The 20,255-nt window shown below is 41.5% G+C and overlaps 1 protein-coding gene across 4 annotated transcripts in view; it reads right to left on the bottom strand.

Annotated features, from left to right (window-relative positions):
- Nucleotides 1-15,087, bottom strand: part of GABPB1 (GA binding protein transcription factor subunit beta 1) — a 59,538-nt gene extending 44,451 nt beyond the window's left edge. Inside the window, exons 1-2 of one of the 4 annotated variants that reach the window (XM_070469287.1) lie at nucleotides 13,583-14,065; nucleotides 10,166-10,329 (exon numbers count right to left, since the gene is read on the bottom strand). The gene's annotated coding sequence lies outside the window, so the exon portion shown is untranslated. Of the gene's footprint in view, nucleotides 1-10,165; nucleotides 14,067-14,700 lie in introns of those variants that run through there. The other 3 variants (XM_020895850.2, XM_070469288.1, XM_020895853.2) reach the window with 3 other exon arrangements.
- Nucleotides 15,088-20,255: the final 5,168 nt, after the last annotated feature.

The following is a 20,255-nucleotide window of genomic DNA, read 5'->3' as shown; positions in this document are numbered from 1 at the left end:
TATAACAGGACCCAGGAGAAAGGAGCAGTGACCCCACAAGAGACTGACCCAGACTTGCCCATGAGTGTCCAGGAGTCTCCAGCAGAGGCATGGGTCGGCGGCACTGCGTGCATGCGTGGGATCTTTTGAATGAGGTCACCATTATCTTTATTACCTCAACCATAGTTTGGTCTCAGGACAAACAACAAGGAGGGAACACAGCCCATCCCATCAACAGAAAATTAAAGATTTATTGAGCATGGCCATCAAAGCAAGACCCAGATTCCCCCACAGCCTGTCCCTCCCATCAGAATGCTTCCATAAGCCTCTTAACCTTATCCATCAGAGGGCAGACAGAATGAAAACCACAATCACAGAAAACTAATCAAACTGATACAGGGACCACAGCCTTGTCTAACTCAATGAAACTATGAGCCATGCCATGTAGGGCCACCCAAGATGGACAGGTCATAGTGGAGAGTTCTGACGAAATGTGGTCCACTGGAGAAGGGAACAGCAAACCACTTCAGTAACCTTGCCTGGAGAACCCCATGAACAGCATGAAAAGGCAAAAAGATATGACATTAAAAGATGAACTCCCCAGGTCAGTAGGTGCCCAATATGCCATTAGAGATGAGTGGAGAAATAACTCCAGAACTGAAGAGACGGAGCCAAAGCAAAAACAATACCCAGTTGTGGATGTGACTGGGGACGGAAGTAAAGTCCGATGCTGTAAAGAACAATACTGCAGAGGAGTCTAGAATGTTAGGTCCCTGAATCAAGGTAAATTAGAAGTGGTCAAAAGGAGATGGCAAGAGTGAACATCAACATTTTAGGAATCAGTGAACTAAAATGGACTGGAATGGGTGAATTTAACTCAGATGACCCTTGTATCTACCACTGTGGGCAAGAACCCCTTAGAAGTGGAGTAGCCACAGTCAACAGAGAGCCTGAAATGCAGCACTTGATGCAATCTCAAAATGACAGAATGACCTCTGCTCGTTTCCAAGGCAAACCATCCAATACCACAGTAACCCAAGTCGATGCCCCGACCAGTAATGCTCAAGAAGCTAAAGTTGAATGGTACTATGAAGATCTACAAGACCTTCTAGAACTAACACCCAAAAAAGATGTCCTCTTCACTGTAGGGGACTAGAATGCAAAAGCAGGAAGTCAACAGAGACCTGGATTAACAGGCAAATTGGGCCTTGGAGTACAAAACGAAGCAGTACAAAGGCAAACAGTTTTGCCAAGAGAACGCACTGGTCATAGCAAACTCCCCCTTCCTACAACACAAGAGAAGATTCTACACATGGACATCACCAGATGGTCAACACCGAAATCAGATTGATTATATTCTTTGCAGCCAAAGATGGAGAAGCTCTATAAGGTCAGCAAAAACAAGACCAGGAGCTGACTGTGGCTCAGATCATGAACTCCTTATTGCCAAATTCAGACTTAAATTGAAGAAAAGTAGGGAAAACCACCAGACCATTCAGGTATGACCTAAATCAAATCCTTTACGATTATACAGTGGAAGTGACAAATAGGTTCAAGGGCTTAGATCGGATAGACAGAGTGCCTGAAAAACTATGGATGGAGGTGCATGACACTGTACAGGAAGCAGTGATCAAGAGCATCCCCAAGAAAAACAAATGCAAAAATGCAAAATGGTTGTCTGAGGAAGTCTTACAAACAGCTGAGAAAAGAAGAGAAGCTAAAGACAAAGGAGAAATGGAAAGATATACCCCTCTGAATGCAGAGTTCCAAAGAACAGCAAGGAGAGATAAAAAAGCCTTCCTCACTGATTAGTGCAAATATATAGAAGAAAACAATAGAATGGGAAAAACTAGAGATGTCTTCAAGAAAATTAGAGATACCAAAGGAACATTTCATGCAAAGATGCACAAGATTAAAGACAGAAATGGTATGGACTTAACAGAAGATACTAAGAAGAGGTGGCAAGAATACACAGAAGAATTATACAAAAAAGATCTTCATGACCCAGATAACCATGATGGTGTGATCACTTACCTAGAGCCAGACATCCTGGAATGCGAAGTCAAGTGGGCCTTAGGAAGTATCACTATGAACAAAGCTAGTGGAGGTGATGGAATTCCAGTTGAGCCATTTCAAATCCTAAAAGATGATGCTGTGAAAGTGCTGCACTCAATATGCCAGCAAATTTAAAAAACTCAGCAGTGGCCACAGGACTGGAAAAGCTCAGTTTTCATTCCAATTCCAAAGGAAGACAATGCCAAAGAATGTTCAACTACCACACAATTGTACTAATCTCACATGCTAGCAAAGTAATGCTCAAAATTCTCCAAAATTCTCCAAGCCACCTTCAACTTCCAGTGATGTTCAAGGTGAATTTAGAAAGTTAGAGGAATCAGAGATCAAATTGTCAGTATCTATTGGATCATAGAAAAACCAAGAGAATTCCAAAAAAACACTTACTGCTTTATTGACTATGCCAAAGCCTGTGTGGATCACAATAAACTGTGGAAAATTCTTCAAGAGATGGGAATACCAGACCACCTGACCTGCCTCCTGAGAAATCTGATGAAGGTCAAGAAGCAAGTTAGAACTGGACATGGAAAAACAGACTGGTTCCAAAGAGGGAAAGGAATATGTCAGTGCTGTATATTGTCACCATTTGTTTAACTTATATGCAGAGTACATCATGAGAAACGCTGGGCTGGATGAAGCAGAAGCTGGAATCAAGACTGCTGGGAGAAATATCAATAACCTCAGATATGCAGATGACACCACCCTTATGGCAGGAAGCAAACAAGAACTAAAGAGCCTCTTGATGAAAGTGAAAGAGGAGAGTGAAAAAGTTGGCTTAAAACTCAACATTCAGAAAAGTAAGATCATGGCATCCGGTCCTATCACTTCATGGCAAATAGATGGGGAAACAATGGAAACAGTGAAAGACTTTATTTTGGGGGGCTCCAAAATCACTGCAGATGGTGACTGCAGCCATGAAATTAAGACACTTGCTCCTTGGAAGGAAAGCTATGATCAACCTAGACAGCATATTAAAATGCAGAGACATTATTTTGTCAACAAAGGTCCATCTAGTCAAAGCTATGCTTTTTCCAGTAGGCATCTCTGGATATGAGAGTTGGACTATAAAGAAAGCTGAATGCTGATGAATTTACGCTTTTGAACTGTGGTGTTGGAGAAGACTCTTGAGAGTCCCTTGGACTGCAAGAAGATCCAATCAGTCTACCCTAAAGAACATCAGTCCTGAATATTCATTGGAAGGACTGATGCTGAAGCTGAAACTCCAATACTTTGGCCACCTGATGCAAAGAACTCACTAGAAAAGACTCTGATGGTGGGAAAGATTGAAGGCGGGAGGTGAAGGGGACAACAGAGGATAAGATGATTAGATGGCATTACTGACTTGATGAACATGAGTTTGAGTAAGCTCTGGGAGTTGATGATAGACAGGAAAGCCTGGCATGCTGCAGTCCATGGGGTCGCAAAGAGTCTGACATGACTGAGCAACTCAACTGAACTGAACTGAGGTGTGAATTTATTTTCACTCTAATATGGATTCACTGGGATTCTTGAATCCTAGTTTGGTATCTTTCATTGTTTCTGGAAAACATCAATAATCACCTCTCTAAATGACCTATTTTTCTTCTCTTCTTCTGAAATTCCAATTAAGACTTTCTCACACTATCCTCCATATCTCTTACCCTGTCATCTATATTTTCCATCATTCTATCTTTTCTACCTTGAAGCTACATCTTCGATAATGCTGTCTGATCTATATTCTAATCCAAAAATTTACCTGATGGGTCTAATCTGCTGCAAACTGCACCATTAAGTTTTTAATTCATTCACTGTATTTATTTCCAGGAGTTGTTGTTATTTTCAAATCTACAATGCCATTTTTTCCTGCTTCTCTTCAGATGTGTTATTTCTGTGAACACAGTAATTATGGTTGTTTAAAAGGAGTATGTCAAGGCTGTATATTGTCACTCTGCTTATTTAACTTCTATGCAGAGTACATCATGAGAAACGCTGAGCTGGAAGAAGCACAAACTGGAATCAAGATAGCTGGGAGAAATATCAATAACCTCAGATATGCAGATAACACCACCCTTATGGCAGACAATGAAGAGGAACTGAAAAGCCTCTTGATGAAAGAGAAAGAGGGGAGTGAAAAAGTTGGCTTAAAGCTTAACATTCAGAAAACTAAGTTCATGGCATCTGGTCCCATCACTTCATGGGAAATAGATGGGGAAACAGTGGCTGACTATTTTTTTGGGCTCCAAAATCACTGCAGATGGTGACTGCAGCCATGAAATTAATAGACGCTTACTTCTTGGAAGGCAAGTTATGACCAACCTAGATAGCATAATGAAAAGCAGACATTACTTTGCCAACAAAGGTCCATCTGGTCAAGGCTATGGTTTTTCCAGTGGTCATGTATGGATGTGAGAACTGGACTGTGAAGAAAGCTGAGCACCGAAGAATTGATGCTTTTGAACTATGGTGTTGGAGAAGACTCTTGAGAGTCCCTTGGACTGCAAGGAGATCCAACAAGTCCATCCTAAAGGAGATCAGTCCTGGGTGTTCATTGGACGGACTGATGCTGAAGCTGAAACTCCAATACTTTGGCCACCTCATGCGAAGAGTTGACTCATTGGAAAAGACCCCGATGCTGGGAGGGACTGGGGGCAGGAGGAGAAGGGGTTAGGCAGAGGATGAGATGGTTGGATGGCATCATCAACTCAACGGAAATGAGTTTGGGTAAACTCCAGGAGTTGGTGATGGGACAGGGAGGCCTGGCATGCTGTGGTCCATGGAGTAACAGAGTTGGACACGACTGAGGGACCGAACTGAACTGAAAGATCACTTTCTTATTAAAAAGCCCTTTTTATAGCTTTGAATTTCAGGCCCCAAAAGATATAATTAAATTGGAACTACGCTAATAAATTTCCTATTTCCCACATAAGCTATTAGATATACATTCTCTGTTGCTCTATCTACATTCTACCTGTGCATACCAATGTCCCTATTTGACTGTAAAATTATGACATCACTACAAAGCTGCTTTAAAAAAAAAAACAATATAAATGTCTCTAATCGAAGGATAAAAAATGTTTATTGATGACTATTTACTATTCATGTTTAAGACAACCTCAAGTTCTGTATCTAAATAACATAAATTATACAAACACACACAGGATTTCCCAGGTGGCTCAGTGGTAAAGAATTTGCCTGCCAATGCAGGAGCCTCATGAGATGTGGGTTTGATCTTTGGGTCGGGAAGATATCCTGAAGGAGAAAATGGCAACCCACTCCAGTCTTCTTGCTGGAATAATACCATGAACAGAGGAGTCTGGTAGGCTATGGTCCATGGGGTCGCAGAGAGTGAAACACAACGGAGCGTTAAGCAACCACACACACATACACACAAAATCACAAAAGAGTAAAAGCATTCATCAACTGGCATAACCAGAACTTCTCGTGCACATGCCAAAACCTAGTCTTCCCCTTGTATCGCTGATAACACCATCACCTCTTTTCCTCCCAAATTAGAGAATTTGTGAGCTCTCCTCAATGCCTCCCTCTCCCTCTTGTCTCTACATACAGGTCATCAATTCTTAGAGGGGCTACTTCACTTCTCCTTTGCTCTTCTGTTTTCAATAGTTCAAAAATACAAAGCATAGAAATGTATGCATTGAAGTCTCAATAGAAGCATTTATGCTTTTCCCGTCTTCCCCCCAGCCACAATTATTCACCTTTACTAGTTTCATGGATATCCTGAAATGTTTCTATAGTTACCAAAAGACTGCATTACTATAATACACTTTCTGCACTTACTTTTCTTAACGCATCCTGAAGATCTTTTCCTATTAGTTCATAGAGAGCTTCTTCAATTTCTGTAAAGCTGTTTAGTATGCTGTTGTATGGATACATCTCAGTTTACTGCAGGTGGACTTTATTGCTATTATAAACTACACTGTAATTAATAACTTTGTAAATGCATCATTTCATTTCATAGAACTGTAAGATAAATTCCCCGAAGTTGGGCTGCTGGGACAGGGATAAATAGAACTGTAATTATGATAGATACCAAACTGCCTTCAAGTCATTTATTTTTCAGTTTTCTTTTTTTTCCAAGTCATTTTAAAACTAGTTCTTTACTCCCCGTTCTCTTTAACACTGCATTCTCGTGTCTGTATTCATCCATTTATCCAGTTTTACTCTTCATTACATTCATTACCACCTGACATCTGCTTACTGCGCCTTCTCTCCCCCAACACTGAATGTCAGCTCCAAGAAAACAGAGACTTTGTCTTCTGTTTTGCTCATTACTGAAACACCAGAGGTTGGAACAGTGCCTGGCACAGAGTACTGCTAGGCTGAACAGGCTTTGACAAGCAGGGAAAAGGAAGAGGAAGAACACGTGGAGTTAAGCCTAAGCGTCGTGTACTACAGAGGAAATATTATCTTGGTGATGTTAAGAAGTAAAGAATAAGGTTAAAGCAGCAGAATGTAAAACAAAAAGACTTGAAAGCCAGAAAGTAGAGTTTGGACTTTATCCTGCAGACAATTGAGAGTCATTCTGTTTTAAGCAAACAGATGATCCATTCAAACATTTATTCAGCACAAGTTCAACTCACTTTGCTTGGCACAGTGGAGAGTGCAAAGGTCAACAGTACATGGTCCCTCTTCAGGCTGCTTAAGTTTAGCAGCAATGGGCTCAAAACATTTTTTAGGAAAATTATTCTGGCAGCCACATGCAAGATGGATTGGAAGAAAGTTAGAAAGGGCAGGACTCCCCTGGTGGTCCACTGGCTGATTGCAAGCTCCCAATGCAGGGGGCCTGGGTTCAACCCCTGATTAGGGAACTAGATTCTACAAGCCACAACTAAGACTCAGTGCAGCCAAATAACTAAGCAAATATTTTTAAATAAATAAATAAAGTCAGAAAGGGCAAATAATAGGCAATGCAGAATCCCAGAAATAGAGATCCAAGAAAAATTAACCTAAAGAATAATGCTGACTGATGGATATAAGAAATAAAGGAGAAATGTATCACAGACAACTTCAAGATTTAAGCATGACGATAATAAAACAAAGAAAAATAAAGTAGGTGGAAGTTGGGTAATAATAAACCAAAAAGTGAATGAAATTCCTTAAGCCTCTTGAAGGTAAACCAACTGGAGATATCAACCTGAGTAGTACACACTTATGGGTCATCAACATATAAAACATCCATGAAGAAGAGACAAAGAGAGGTGAACAGAGAGCCAAGTACTGAGTGGAATGACAGTAAGAAGATCATGAAACAACAACAGAACTTCACAAATGAAGCAATCAGAAAAGGAAAATCAAGACGGCACACTATGAAAGGCAAGGAAAGGAAAGGTTAGGAAGCCTAAGTGGAAGTCCACAGTCACACACACAGACTGAACAAAACCAGGACGAAATCAATACCATAAGGAAGAAGGATGTCCCTTGAAGCAACAGTCTGAATATGTCACATTCATATGTAATGTCATTACAAAAATTGCAGTAAGTTAGGGAAGAAGTAGCAAAAGAGCTGAGGGCAGCAATTTTAACTGTCTTAAAATTTTTGAAATAATGAGGAAGATAGCTAAAAAGAACAGTAGTTAATAGTTAAAGTCACTTCTTTTCCTCCTAAAACATAGAAGTCTGTATATTCTGCAATATTTGAAGGTAAGGAGAAATCCCTGCAGTTCAACGATCAAAGTGATCAAAGGCAAGTTAATACGGCAGCAAGTTTCCTAGAAAAGCAAGATTCCTCTTCTATTCTGTTTACAATAAGGTGACAGGATAGATCTGTCATGGTGACAACACGCAAGCTTGCATTCTATACTCTTTTTCAATTAAGTATAAGTCGTGGTATCTCTTGAGAGAGAGGAAGAAGATATCAAATAGCAAAATATCAGATTAATAAAATGACTGCCAAGTAGCAAAGGTCCATTGGATTTGTACAGCATCAGTTTATAGTGGCCAAGAAATTTTCATAATTACCTACCTTCCCCTGCAAATACACTGCGATCTATGAGGAAAAACAGGACTACATAGGCAGGAAGATTTGACAACAAGAGCCCAGTAAAATATGAAAGGAGTGACTGATGTCAGTTCAGGCTATAGATAATGCATACAGGAGTAAACTAAGGGAGAGAAACTGAGAGTCCCTATGAACAGAACAGATAAAGGAACGTAAGGAACATAGGTGGAATAATTGCAAAGATCAAAAGTTCACGAGTCAATTAGGATGTAAGAAATTTTTTTAGATCATTCACTTATACAAGTATACTGTTTGCTACATGTAAAAATTTGTGTCTCCCCAACCTTCAATTTTATGTTGAACTCCTAATGCCCAAAGCGATGGTATTAGGAAGGAGTTTTGGGAAGGTGAAGTCTGATCATGACTGAGATAAATGTCCTCATAAAAAAGAGACCTGAGAAGGGTCCCTTTGCAACTTCCACCATAAAAGGATGCAACAGAGAAGTCTGCAATCTGAAAGAGGGCCCTTACCAGAGCCCAATGATGTGGCACCTTGATCTTGAACCTCCTATACATGCTTTAATATTAAAAATGTTGTAATATTAAAATAAAATAGGGCTTAAAATTAAGTAAATTCCACAGGTTCCTTAATTGCAATTCCAGAAGCCAAAAAAAATTGTGAAACCCAAAATAACTTATTTGGCAGTTAACACCTTACCTAAACTGACATGAAGTTATTTATAGTCTTTATTTACCCCATTTGCTGTGAACGTTCATACATTTTGCAGCAGGAATAGTAACTTGTTTGAAGAAGGCTACTGCACTAACTGTCGAAGGTTATATTAACACCACTTAACTACATACAAAAAACTTTCCAGGTGGTTCAGACAGTAAGGAATTTGCCTGCAACGGGGAGACCTGGGTTCGATCCCTGGGATGGAAAGATCTCCTGGAGGAAGACATGGCAACCTACTCCAGTATTCCTACCTGGAGAATCCCCATGGACAGAGATGCCTGGCAGGCTACAGTCCACAAGGAGTCGGATGCAACTAAAAACACAAAGCACATTAGACCCCAAGGGTTTTAGTAGACCATGATTCTACAATAATTGCTAAGATTTATTGAACTATTAGGGCTTTGCAGGTAGCTCAGTTGGTAAAGAATCCACCTGCAATGCAGGAGACCCCAGTTCGATTCCTGAGTCAGGAAGATCCCCTGGAAAAGGGAAAGGCTACCCACTCCAGTATTCTTAGGTTTCTATGGTGGCTCAGATGGTAAACAAACCACATGCAATGCGGGAGACCTGAGCTGGCAAGATCCTCTGCAGGAGGGCATGGCAACCCACTCCAGTATTCTTGCCTGGAGAATCCCCATGGACAGAGAAGCCTGGTGGGCTACAGTTCGTAGAGTTGCAAAGAGTCTTACACGACTGACGGACTAAGCATAGCACTGAGCTACTGAGTATGTGTCAGACACTTTCTTACCACTTTATTTGCTGTAACTCATTTAATCCTCCCAAGCACCGTGAGTTACATATTGCAAATATTTGAATTGCACAAAGAAGGAAAGTAAAGCAGATTAGGCAAGTTGCCTAAAGTCACAGAGCTAGAGAGTGACTAAGTTGGAATGAATACAACATTTAAAATATTACACAAGGTGTAATTTTTTCACAAGGTGAAAAAAAAACATAAAATACAGAACTGATTATGGTAGGGTGGCAAGAATCAGTGGCATTTCTCTCTATTCAATTAATATATTAGAGTGGTAAGGAATCAAACAAATACAGAATACTTAATGCACTTTCAAATATTCATTCATGCGCAATCCCTTAGTCAACTTGCATAAATTGCACAGTGTAAAATTCAAACTCAGCTTATGCTAGTATCTTTAATTTTTATTGAAACACAACCTTAATCCTTTTAATCCCAAGAGATACATAATACAAATTCACTATATAAGTTAGAAAATTTGTGTAAGTAAAAAGAAAATAGTCTTCTATAAAATTACACACAGAAATAATCACTTAACAATTTGGCAGTTTCCTTCCAGATGTCAATATACCTGTTATTTAATTAAAATAAAATCACATTTTTAAATTTACTTTTTTTACTTAACATACACCAAGACATAATTTCATGTTTTTACATTCTTACGGCTCAGCAGTAAAGACTCTACCTTGCATTGCAGGAGAAGCAAGTTTGTCCCCTGGGTCAGGAAGATCCTCTGGAGAAGGAAATGGCAACCCACTCCAGTATTCTTGCCTGAGAAATCTCACGGATAGAGAAGGCTGGCAGGCTATAGTTCATTGGGTCGCAAATGAGCTGGACATAGCTTAGTGACTAAACAACAAAGCATTAAAAAAATGGCTAGGCAGTACCCCCACTGTAGGAAGGTATCGTAACAATCACCATGAAACATCTAAGTTGTTTACAATTTTACAGCATAGAGTCACCCGCTCTGGAGTCAAACTGCTTAAAGTCTGTGCTCTGCCAGTTACTGATTCTGCTAACTTGGGCAAGCTACCTAATAATTTCTCTATACCTCAATTTTCTCTTATGAAAAATGGGGACAGCATTACTTACTATAGATGATTAATGTGGGGAAGGGATCAAATGTGTTAATATGCAGCTTTTATTATCAACAATGCTGCAACTGGTTGTAAACAGCTACCAATTCATCGGTTTTATTACACCAAAATAAATACCAAAACAAATTCACTTAAAATTTCCACATTAGAAGGTATGCCCATTTTTCAGGCTTTGAATATGCCAAACTACAGCTGGGTTTAAAAATCGCTCATCAAACAGTTCTCTCATTTAATACTCATTTTTCCTTATCCAAGAAAATGAAAACTATGATCCAGTTAAGCTAACTTGTTTCAATTAGCTTTTGCTCTTCCACTTCCGTACCTGCAAACCTACACATATTTGTAAACTCTCAGTCCATAGGGAACTAAGGAAACCTGGCTGATTACCTAATTCGGCTCATCATTTCCCCTTCTCTTGAATCCCTAACTTGAATGCCCATCAGTGGAAGGGGACCGCCTACCACCAGAAACAACCCATTATACTGTCCTTTTGAGGAATTTTTCTTCGAGGAATGTTGAAATCGGCCTCCTTCTAATTTCTACCCCTTGCTCCTAGTTCTTTCTGGTCAAGTCAAACCTTACTGTTCTGTGTGACAGAATAGATGAGCTTCTCTTTTGGGGGCCAAAGATCACAGTTTTTCAACTTTTCCTCCCTTCCATTTCCTCCACAATCAAAATTCTCTGGCCATGCTCTATAGTGTTTTTAAACTTGATTGTGAGAAAAACAGAGTGGGCCAGTTCCTATCCTACTTAAGGTTGGGTCTCCATAGGTCTTTTTAATGAGCGCTCCAGCTGATTCTGATAGTTTCAGAACTGATGCAAGATCCCACTTACAATATGATAGTATGCTATTTGAAATAATACCCCAGGTGTAACAACCAGTACAAAGTAGGGCTGACACCTTGCTCTTCAAAATGTCATTTACTTTTTAAAAAATTTTAAGTGTTCATTCATATTAAACGTACAATCAGTTAAAATTATCAAGTCTTTTCCACACTATTTATGCATGAGCATCTTGGGCCCTAACAGCCAACCTTTATAATCATTCCCATTAAAAGGTTAAGAGAGCTAGGGCTACAAATTTCAATTTTAAATGGGCCATTTAATTTCTAAATGGACCAATGGTCCTGCAGGTGGATTTACTTTCAGTAAGGAAATCACTTCATGGTCAAGCCTCTAATACTATGGACATACTTAGCTCAAATAAAACTGCATTAGCCCGCCAACGTCTGAACGGGACAGTTGGTTGCACCAAAGTATCTTCTCTGTGCAGACCACTGTTGCCAACATTGTGAAGTAACACACAGGCCCTAATACTAACACTAATAAACTGACTGAGAGAGCCTCATGGAACAAACCTCTTCAAAAAAAGTTCAATATACTAATTATAGTTGTCCTGAGGTAGACATGACTACTAGTGGGAAAGCTCAGGGACCAAAGAAATTACTCACTAGAAAACTAAGTTGCCCTGAACTTAAAGGTTTTGTTTCAGTTTGCTTTTTGGTATTTGCAGAGAGAAGAAATGGAGCTATCCACACTCAACCTGCTTGCAAAGGGGTACGGCACCCTCATAATTAATTCATGAGTCAAAATTTTCTCGCAGTGACTCCTGAACCCCTCATAACTTGTTTGTTTTACCTGCTATTTCTAACTTAAGGTACTCAAGGGCCAAAAAAAGTCCATTCTATAGACGATGAGCTCATCATAAATATATCTAGAGTTGAGGGTGGGGAGTACAACTCAAAATCCAATCCGGTATTTATTTTCATGTGAATAGCAAACATCAAAAATATACCTGGCATTTTCTAGCAATTACATGAAGACAGACCAGATGCTTCCTGTTGATGGAACAGGAGAGAACTACAGACTGGCAGAATCAGACTAAAGTTCACAAAACAACCAGAAGCTTCATTTCAGAACCATTAAACCAAAGCAGGTATGACTTTTAATAAGTGTTCACATATTTACAACTGTCCTCCAACCTAGAACACCCAGACTGATTCAGAAATAGATAACTCATGAACTCTTAAATTACAGAGTTAACTCTACATCTGTATATGCATTACAATGTAAAAGCAGTTTCACCAAACGTTTCACTGCAGGACTCCTTTTTAATCTGGCACTGCGATAGTGCTTTGAAGTGCTCAACTTCAGAGATTACATTTACATACAAGTTTTCACAAGCAAATTTAACATGGGATTCGTGTTTTACTTGTGTACATCATTAAAAATAAGTTGTGGAATTAAAAATTAAGTTTAATCACTTAAAATTTTTTCAAATATTCTGAGTCTCTAAAATTATATGCAGATTATGCAATCTTTATTCATGATGTTTATGCATCTAAATCCCAAATTGAAAAAGTTAGAGCTCAAGAAAAAAAGCACAGGAAACCCTCTTATCCGTATTTTTTAAATGTGTCTTTTACAATAATATCCTGATTTGATCTGAATGGTAAGAGCAGGATAGAAATGACACATTTTTCAGCTTTTGAAAAAAGGCATGAGTATACAGTGGAGTTTACCAGCGGTTACATGATGTGATACCACAACAAACTGAACACAGAAGTAGGTTCACGAATCCACCTATCTTCTGTTAACTGGGCATTCAAAAGACACAAAAATGCAAAAAAAAAAATGTCACTCTTGCCTAAAACATCACTGGCGTTAACATGCAACAGACTTTTATTTTGTTATCTTGGGGGAAAATAAATACTCCAAAAGAGAAAAAGTTAAGAAAAAAGACAAAGCCATCTTTCGTTTCCTTAAATTCAAAATCTGAGCCTGAAAGTGGAAGTGGCAAGGTCGATGGTTACAGTCACTGAGAAGAAATTTAAAGCAAGCTGGGTGGGTCTCTGTGTGAAAAAAGACATCTGCAAAAAGAACTCCTGGCCACTAACTTCTGCATAATAAACTACGGTGCTTTAACTCTGGGATGGCAAGTTACTGCACTCATTACACCAAACCATTTTCCAGATAAAAAATTGTAGTTTACAAAAGTAACTTGCCTGAATCGAGACAGCAAATCAATGTCCAGAGACAACACTTAAGGTATTTCCACATTACCAAGCCCCCTTCACAAGTACTGTGGTTTCTGCCCCTCCTTTGAACAGATGTCTCTCCTCGCCACAGTCCAATCGGTTTAAAGCAAGAGTATGTGTACTGAAAACAGGCTTCAAGTGGTAAAACACAACACAAAGCAGGCCTGTATCATTCCTTTGGTTTCAGTTTTCACGATGCACCCTCGAGGCTAGGCACGCTGGTTCAACATGGTAGGAGAGTTTCAACGAAACACACTAAAAACACACTGATCGTGCCGAGACAGAAATGACCTGGCAAAATTCTCAACTTCGTCCCGGAGGCCGTGCACCCGCAGATGCCGGCGGGCAAATCCCAAGAGCAGAAGTCCCCAGCATCCAAAGCAGCTGGCTTCCTCCCCTCAGGAACTCGAGTCCCCGAGGCCGAGGCAGTCGCCGCGGCGGACCCGCACGGGACCAGTTGGGCGCTCCCGTTAACCCTGTCCGGGCTGGCCGGGCCGGCTGCTCCCGCCGCGGCCCGAGCGCCTCCAGGCCCCGCGGCCCGAACAGCACAGCGCGCCGGAGGCCGGCCGTCCCCACCGACCCTTCCCCGCTCCGGCTGGGCGGCCCAAACAAAGAGAGCGGCGGCTCCCGGGGCGGCAGCGCCAAGGCCGTAACGCGCCAGCCTGCCTCGCCCGCCCACCGCCTGCCACTCGGCGGCCGCAGTTCCCGCAGCCCGGGCCTGACCCTATCCCGCTCCGGGGCCGCCGCTCGGGACCGGCCCGGAGGAGAGCCGCAGGGAGGCCGTGGTGCGCCGGGGCCGACGAGGGGGCGGCGGCCGCCACCATGTCTGCCCGCCCCTCCCAGAAGCGGGGTGCCAGCGGACAAAGCGCGGCGGCGGCGCGGGCGGAGCGGGGACCCAGGCCCACCCCGCCGACCCCCGCGGAATAAGCGGGGCCAGGAGCCCCGGAAACCCGGCGCCTTAATGCAATAAACAGGAAATCGCGGGGATGATCTGGGTTCCGGGGGAAGTGGAATTATTTTTTACCAGCGAAGAGATCAACTTCCACATCCGGTGGTAACAGGGCCCTACACAGACCCGCACTGACCTGGAAAAGCTTCGGGAGCGGCGACGGGGGAGCAGCAGGAGGTGGTTCGGGGACCCGAGGCGCCTCGTACCCTGCCGGGCTGACGCGGCCCCGCTAAACACAAAGCGCTTCAGCTGCACAGGGCGCTATTTTCCGAAAATGCCGCGTCTGGTCGGCGCCCAAAATCCCCACCGAAAAGTCCCCCGTGCTGCGCGCGGAGGGACACATGGTGTGCGAGTGAGTCAAAGCTCCCAGCATCCCTCCCAGACCCGGCCCTCGTCAGCTCTTCGCCTGAGGCTTTCCGTCCCTGCCCTAGTTAGTAGATCCCTCTCCCACCCACTCTCCGATCCCTTTCCGGCGGGAGAAATGGGGCGAAAGCGTCTGATTTTTTTTTTAACGAAGAGGAGGGAAATAAGCCATTTCTACAGCTTCAGCTACACAAAGAAACCGGCGGAATGATCCCTTTCGGAGACCGCAAGTCCCGGCTCGCCTGGCGCCTGCGCGGCACGGGGGTGGGAGCTGCGGCCGGCCATGTGCGCGGCGGAGCAGCGGGCCGGCCACGCAGGCTGCCTGCTCGTTTCTGCGGGGCTAGGAGTGCGAGGCTGAAGTGCGTGTGCTAACCTTATCTCTCCGGCATGAGCGCTGAGATGAAAACATACATGTTCCTGTAGCTCCCTCCCTCCTTTTTAAACATTGTGGTGGTTCCTTATATTTTGTAGACCCTAATAACTGCTCACTGAATTCCCTTGAATTACTGTCAACTCAGAGGTAGAAGTCTTGTTTTTCCGGGGTTGGGATATTAAGGTTTTTGTTGCATTTTATTAAGAAAGTAGCAAAAAGTTTATTCGAGGGAGCTTGCCTGGCAGCCCAGTGGTTAGCACTTTGCACTCTTCGGCTGTAGGGCGGAGGTTCGATCCCTGGTCAGGTAAATAAGATCCTGCATGCCCCGGCCACCCCCCCCCCCCCAAAAAGTTTATTTGAGAATGGTGATTTGCAAAGTAAGAGTCTTATGAGTTTAATTTACTTACGATGGTTAGCTAAGAAACCCATAACATAGATAATCTTCTTTAACAGATGAGCCAGGGAGTGACTTCTCAATCTTCTAACCTTAACAATTTTTGGCATCTTACATCTATGAACTGAGAATGTGTGAGAGAGCACCAAGATTTTAATTTAAAAGAGTTTACAAATGAAATACATATTGCCCACTGATTTAGGGTGGCCTCAGGTAAGCAATCTTTCTCCACTTACCTATTTGTAATATTGATGTAGAGATTTGTCTTTATGTAACTTAACAAAAATGTTGTGCCTAAAATAAAATGAATGACATGGGAGACGTATTCTGTTTTTCTTTCTGTTTAATATTTTCAGTGCTGCTTTGGATCCTCACATGCTTTTCTTTAACATTGATTTATCTGAGTAAACGTCCAGTTAATGGTTGCAATAGAATCTTTGCACTCGCTGATCTTATGCTACAGAATGTGAACAAGTAGACATCATCAGCAGTATAATGAGGGTAAACTGCTGAATGCTGTGAAATTTCATACAGGAGGAATCCCTTATTTACCTGTGAAGGAGGCATGGCATGTTGCAGGAAAAGCAGTTAGCTTTAGTAAGGGATTTGGGGAGACTTTCCAGACAGAAGTAATGAATGCAAAGGTTAGGACACAAACACTAGAAATGGTTGAGTGTGCGGAAGATAGTGCTTTTTCAGAAATACCTAGAGATGTGTCTGAAGAGGTCTAGTCATAAAAACCTTGAGTGCCATGTGCAGAAGAGCTGTGAGCTTTTGAGAGCTAAGAGGAAGATATTGAAAGATTTTAAGTAGAAGCATAATAAGATCAGATTTATATTTTAAATCACTATTAGGTAAGTCAGAGGCAGAGAGAACAGTCTGTGAGAGATTAATGACTTGGACTGAGTTGGTGGCAAACAGGAGTGAAGAGTATGAACAAAGATGTTGCTGAGAGCTTGGTGATTTGGTTGACTGGATAGGGAATGACAGAGGGCCATGTCAAAGATGACTCCTAAGTGTCTTGGGGGAGCAGTCTGAAGGATATCTTTATGGAGATTAGAAACAAGAGAAGAGGAATACATATTAGGGGAGGAAGATGGTTTTGTTTTGACCATGTAGAATTTGAACTGCTTATGAGTCAACCAAGCAAGTATATCTAGTTGGTAGTTAGGTATTCTTTCATTTAAGTTGTTTTGAAAAAAACTGTAACTGGCACTGTTCTGCTCATTTGAACAGATTAAGCAGGGAAAAGACCAACAGATTTCCTGCTCCTGTTTCTGTGGACGGAACAGACTATAAAGTTTTATAAAAAAAAAGAGGAAAGATAATATCACAATATCTTTCATTGAAGAAAATGAAAGGGTATTTGGATGAAGCATTTCTCTGGGAGAGAGAGCAGGCAGAATTTTGGAGATTGTTCAGAAATGGCCTCTCTCAGAGTTCCCTGATGGCCTAGTAGCTAGGCTTTACTGAGTGGGCCCAGGTTCAGTCCCTGGTTGGGGAACTGAGATCTTGCAGGCTGCATGGCCTCTGAGAAAATATTCTTTTGAGCTAAGACTGGAATGGGAATAAGTTGAGGCCCATATTCGAGACCAAAGGAATAGTAAGACAGAAATCCTAAGATGAGAGAGCAAGAAAGGCAGTGTGGCTCAAGTGTAAAGGGCAAAGAAAGGAATAGTAGAAGATGAAGTTTACATCCTTAGTAAGTTTCAGAGCTTTAAAGCCATTGAGGGATTTCAAGGAATAGTGGTGGTTTAGTCACTCAGTCATGTCCAACTCTTGTGACCGCATGGAGTGTAGCCCACCAGGCTCCTCTGTCCATGGGATTTCCCAGGCAAGAATACTGGAGTGGGTTGCCATTTCCTTCTCCAGGGGATCTTCCCAACCCAGGAATCAAACCTGCATCTCCTGCACTGGCAGGCAGATTCTTATCACTGAGCCACAGTGTAGTAACATAAATAGCAGTAGAGGTAAAGTGAATGTATTGAAGAGAGATTTTTGTGATTAGACCTAACCTATATTGCTAATGAATCAAACAGGGAAAGAGAAAAATCAAGAGGGATTCATGGGTTTGGGACTTGATTATCGAGTCTAGCACTGCCCAGTATAAACATAACACAAGGCAAATATGTAATTTTATAGTAGCCACATTGAAAAGGTTAAAAAAAATGATTAAAAATACTTTTATTAGACTCAATATATCCAAAATAGTACTATTTCCTATGTGATCAGTATTTAAAAGTATTAAATATTGTTAAATGTTTTGCATTCTTTCTGTTATCACTAAGTAAGTGTTCAAAATCTGATATGTTTTTTACACTTAAAGTATATTTCAGTAATTGATTTCATAAAATTTACAGTTGAAAAAGATTCACATACTCAAATCATTCCAAACATTTCAAAAATTGTGCGGTGATTGAATTATGTATGTTATTTTCATTTTAAAGATTAAAATCTTACTTCCTAAATTAGCCACATTTCAGCTGTTCCGTAGCCACTTGTGGCTAGTCGCTACTACATTGGACAGTATAGGTCTACTGGAATAAAGAATAGTAAAAAATGAGACCAAAAAACTGTGGAACCAGCCTGGAAGGCCTTTGGTTTCATCTTAAAGGATTGGGATCTTGCCCTAGAGAGAGAGGGAATAGTGGATAGTTTTTAAGCTAGGGAGTAACACAGTATTTTGCATAAAGCTAGAAAAAGGCCACTAGGTGACCAACTGATGACTCGGGGATCAGAGCAACCCTTCAGTTGAGTCCCCACATTCCAAGACCTGACCTCAGTCTTTCAAAAGTCTGATTTTTGTCAGTGCACTGGAGCAATGCTAAAAATGTGGGCCACAGGCTAGTGCCAATAGACAAACCCTTTGTTATTGATCCAAGACAAGGCATTTATAGAAATCAAGAGTAAGAATTTAGAAACTTAGAGCAATTAGTGTTACACTAATTTTACATATGTGGTTGTAATAAAAATTGAGGGTTTGTATTGTTGCATATGCCATTGTTTTCCTTTTTCCCTTTTCTAGTCATTTATTTTTGTATTTTTTAAAAGTGTCTATAAAAAAATAAAAAATAAAAGTGTCTGTGATCTTTCATAACAGACAAATTTTGAAGCACTGATCTAGAGACACTCAGTTGAAGCAGTCAGAATGACCAAGTAAGTTCCCAGGCAACTTATCTAAAGTGACTTATCTCAGTGACTTTTTTTTTTTTTTTTTTACTTTATAGTGTGAACTATAATGGCTAAGAGGGCTCCCCAGGTAGCTCAGTGGGTAAAGAATCTGCCTGCAATGCAGGAGATGCAGGCAGATGCCAGTTTGATCCCTGGGTTGAGAAGATCCCTGGAAAAGGGCATGGCATCCCACTCCAAAATTCTTGCCTGGAGAATCTCAAGGACAGAGGAGCCTGGCAGGCTATAGTCCATAGGGTTGAAAAGAGTCGAACATGACTGAAGCAGCTGAACATGCATGCACACACAATGGCTAAGAGAGAAATAGATGTATGCTCAGTTGTTCCTGCCCTATCAAAATTGAAGACTACGTGGAAATAACTAAATTTACAATGGCTACCATTTATTAATGATTCCTATTTGCCAGCCATTGTGAAAAGCCTGTTAACATATTAATGTCTCACTTAACCTTCATAATAACTCCTAAAATAGCTATTACTAACCCCATTTTTCCAAAGAGGAAACTGAGTCTAAAATAGGTAAATAACCTGCCTAAAGTCACCAAGTTGGTAAATGTTAGAGACAGGGTTCTAATACAGGTCTCTTTCCAAAGCTATTGTCTTTAATCACTTTTTTTGCCATTATAATCCAGGGAATCCCTAGCAGATTCCCTGGCACAGATTGTTTGAGAGAGAATATGTGAAGTTGACTACATTACCTTCCAGAGAATCATTAGTGAAATTGGGGCCAAAGTAAGGGGAGTTGCTGCTGCTGCTGCTGCTGAGTCGCTTCAGTCGTGTCCGACTCTGTGCAACCCCATAGACGGCAGCCCACCAGGCTCCCCCGTCCCTGGGATTCTCCAGGCAGGAACACTGGAGTGGGTTGCCGTTTCCTTCTCCAATGTGTGAAAGTGAAGTTGCTCAGTCGTGTCCGACTCTGTGTGACCCCATAGACGGCAGCCCACCAGGCTCCCCATCCCTGGGATTCTCCAGGCAGGAATACTGGAGTGGGTTGCCATTTCCTTCTCCAGTGCGTGAAAGTGAAGTTGCTCAGTCGTGTCCGACTCTGTGTGACCCCATGAACTGCATCCTACCAGGCTCCTCCATCCATGGGATTTTCCAGGCAAGAGGACTGGAGTGGGTTGCCATTGCCTTCTCCAGTAAGGGGAGTTAGTGGTATTCTAATAGTATCAGACAAATGCATTCATTTTTATGATACAAATATGTGTTTTGCTCCTATTCAGAATGTACTGACAATAAAAAATAAAAAGACAACACAGTAGAAACTGGTAAGAGATTTAAACAGTCGCTTCACAAAAGAGGGCATCTAAATGGCCAGTAAACATATAAGGGTGCTCAACTTCCATCACCAGGGAAATGCAAATTAAAATCAT

The sequence above is a fragment of the Odocoileus virginianus genome, chromosome 6 (assembly GCF_023699985.2).
Source record: "Odocoileus virginianus isolate 20LAN1187 ecotype Illinois chromosome 6, Ovbor_1.2, whole genome shotgun sequence".
Classification (NCBI taxonomy): domain Eukaryota; kingdom Metazoa; phylum Chordata; class Mammalia; order Artiodactyla; family Cervidae; genus Odocoileus; species Odocoileus virginianus.
The sequence above is the reverse complement of the archived record's forward strand: the minus strand, read 5'-3'. Positions and strand labels throughout refer to the sequence as shown.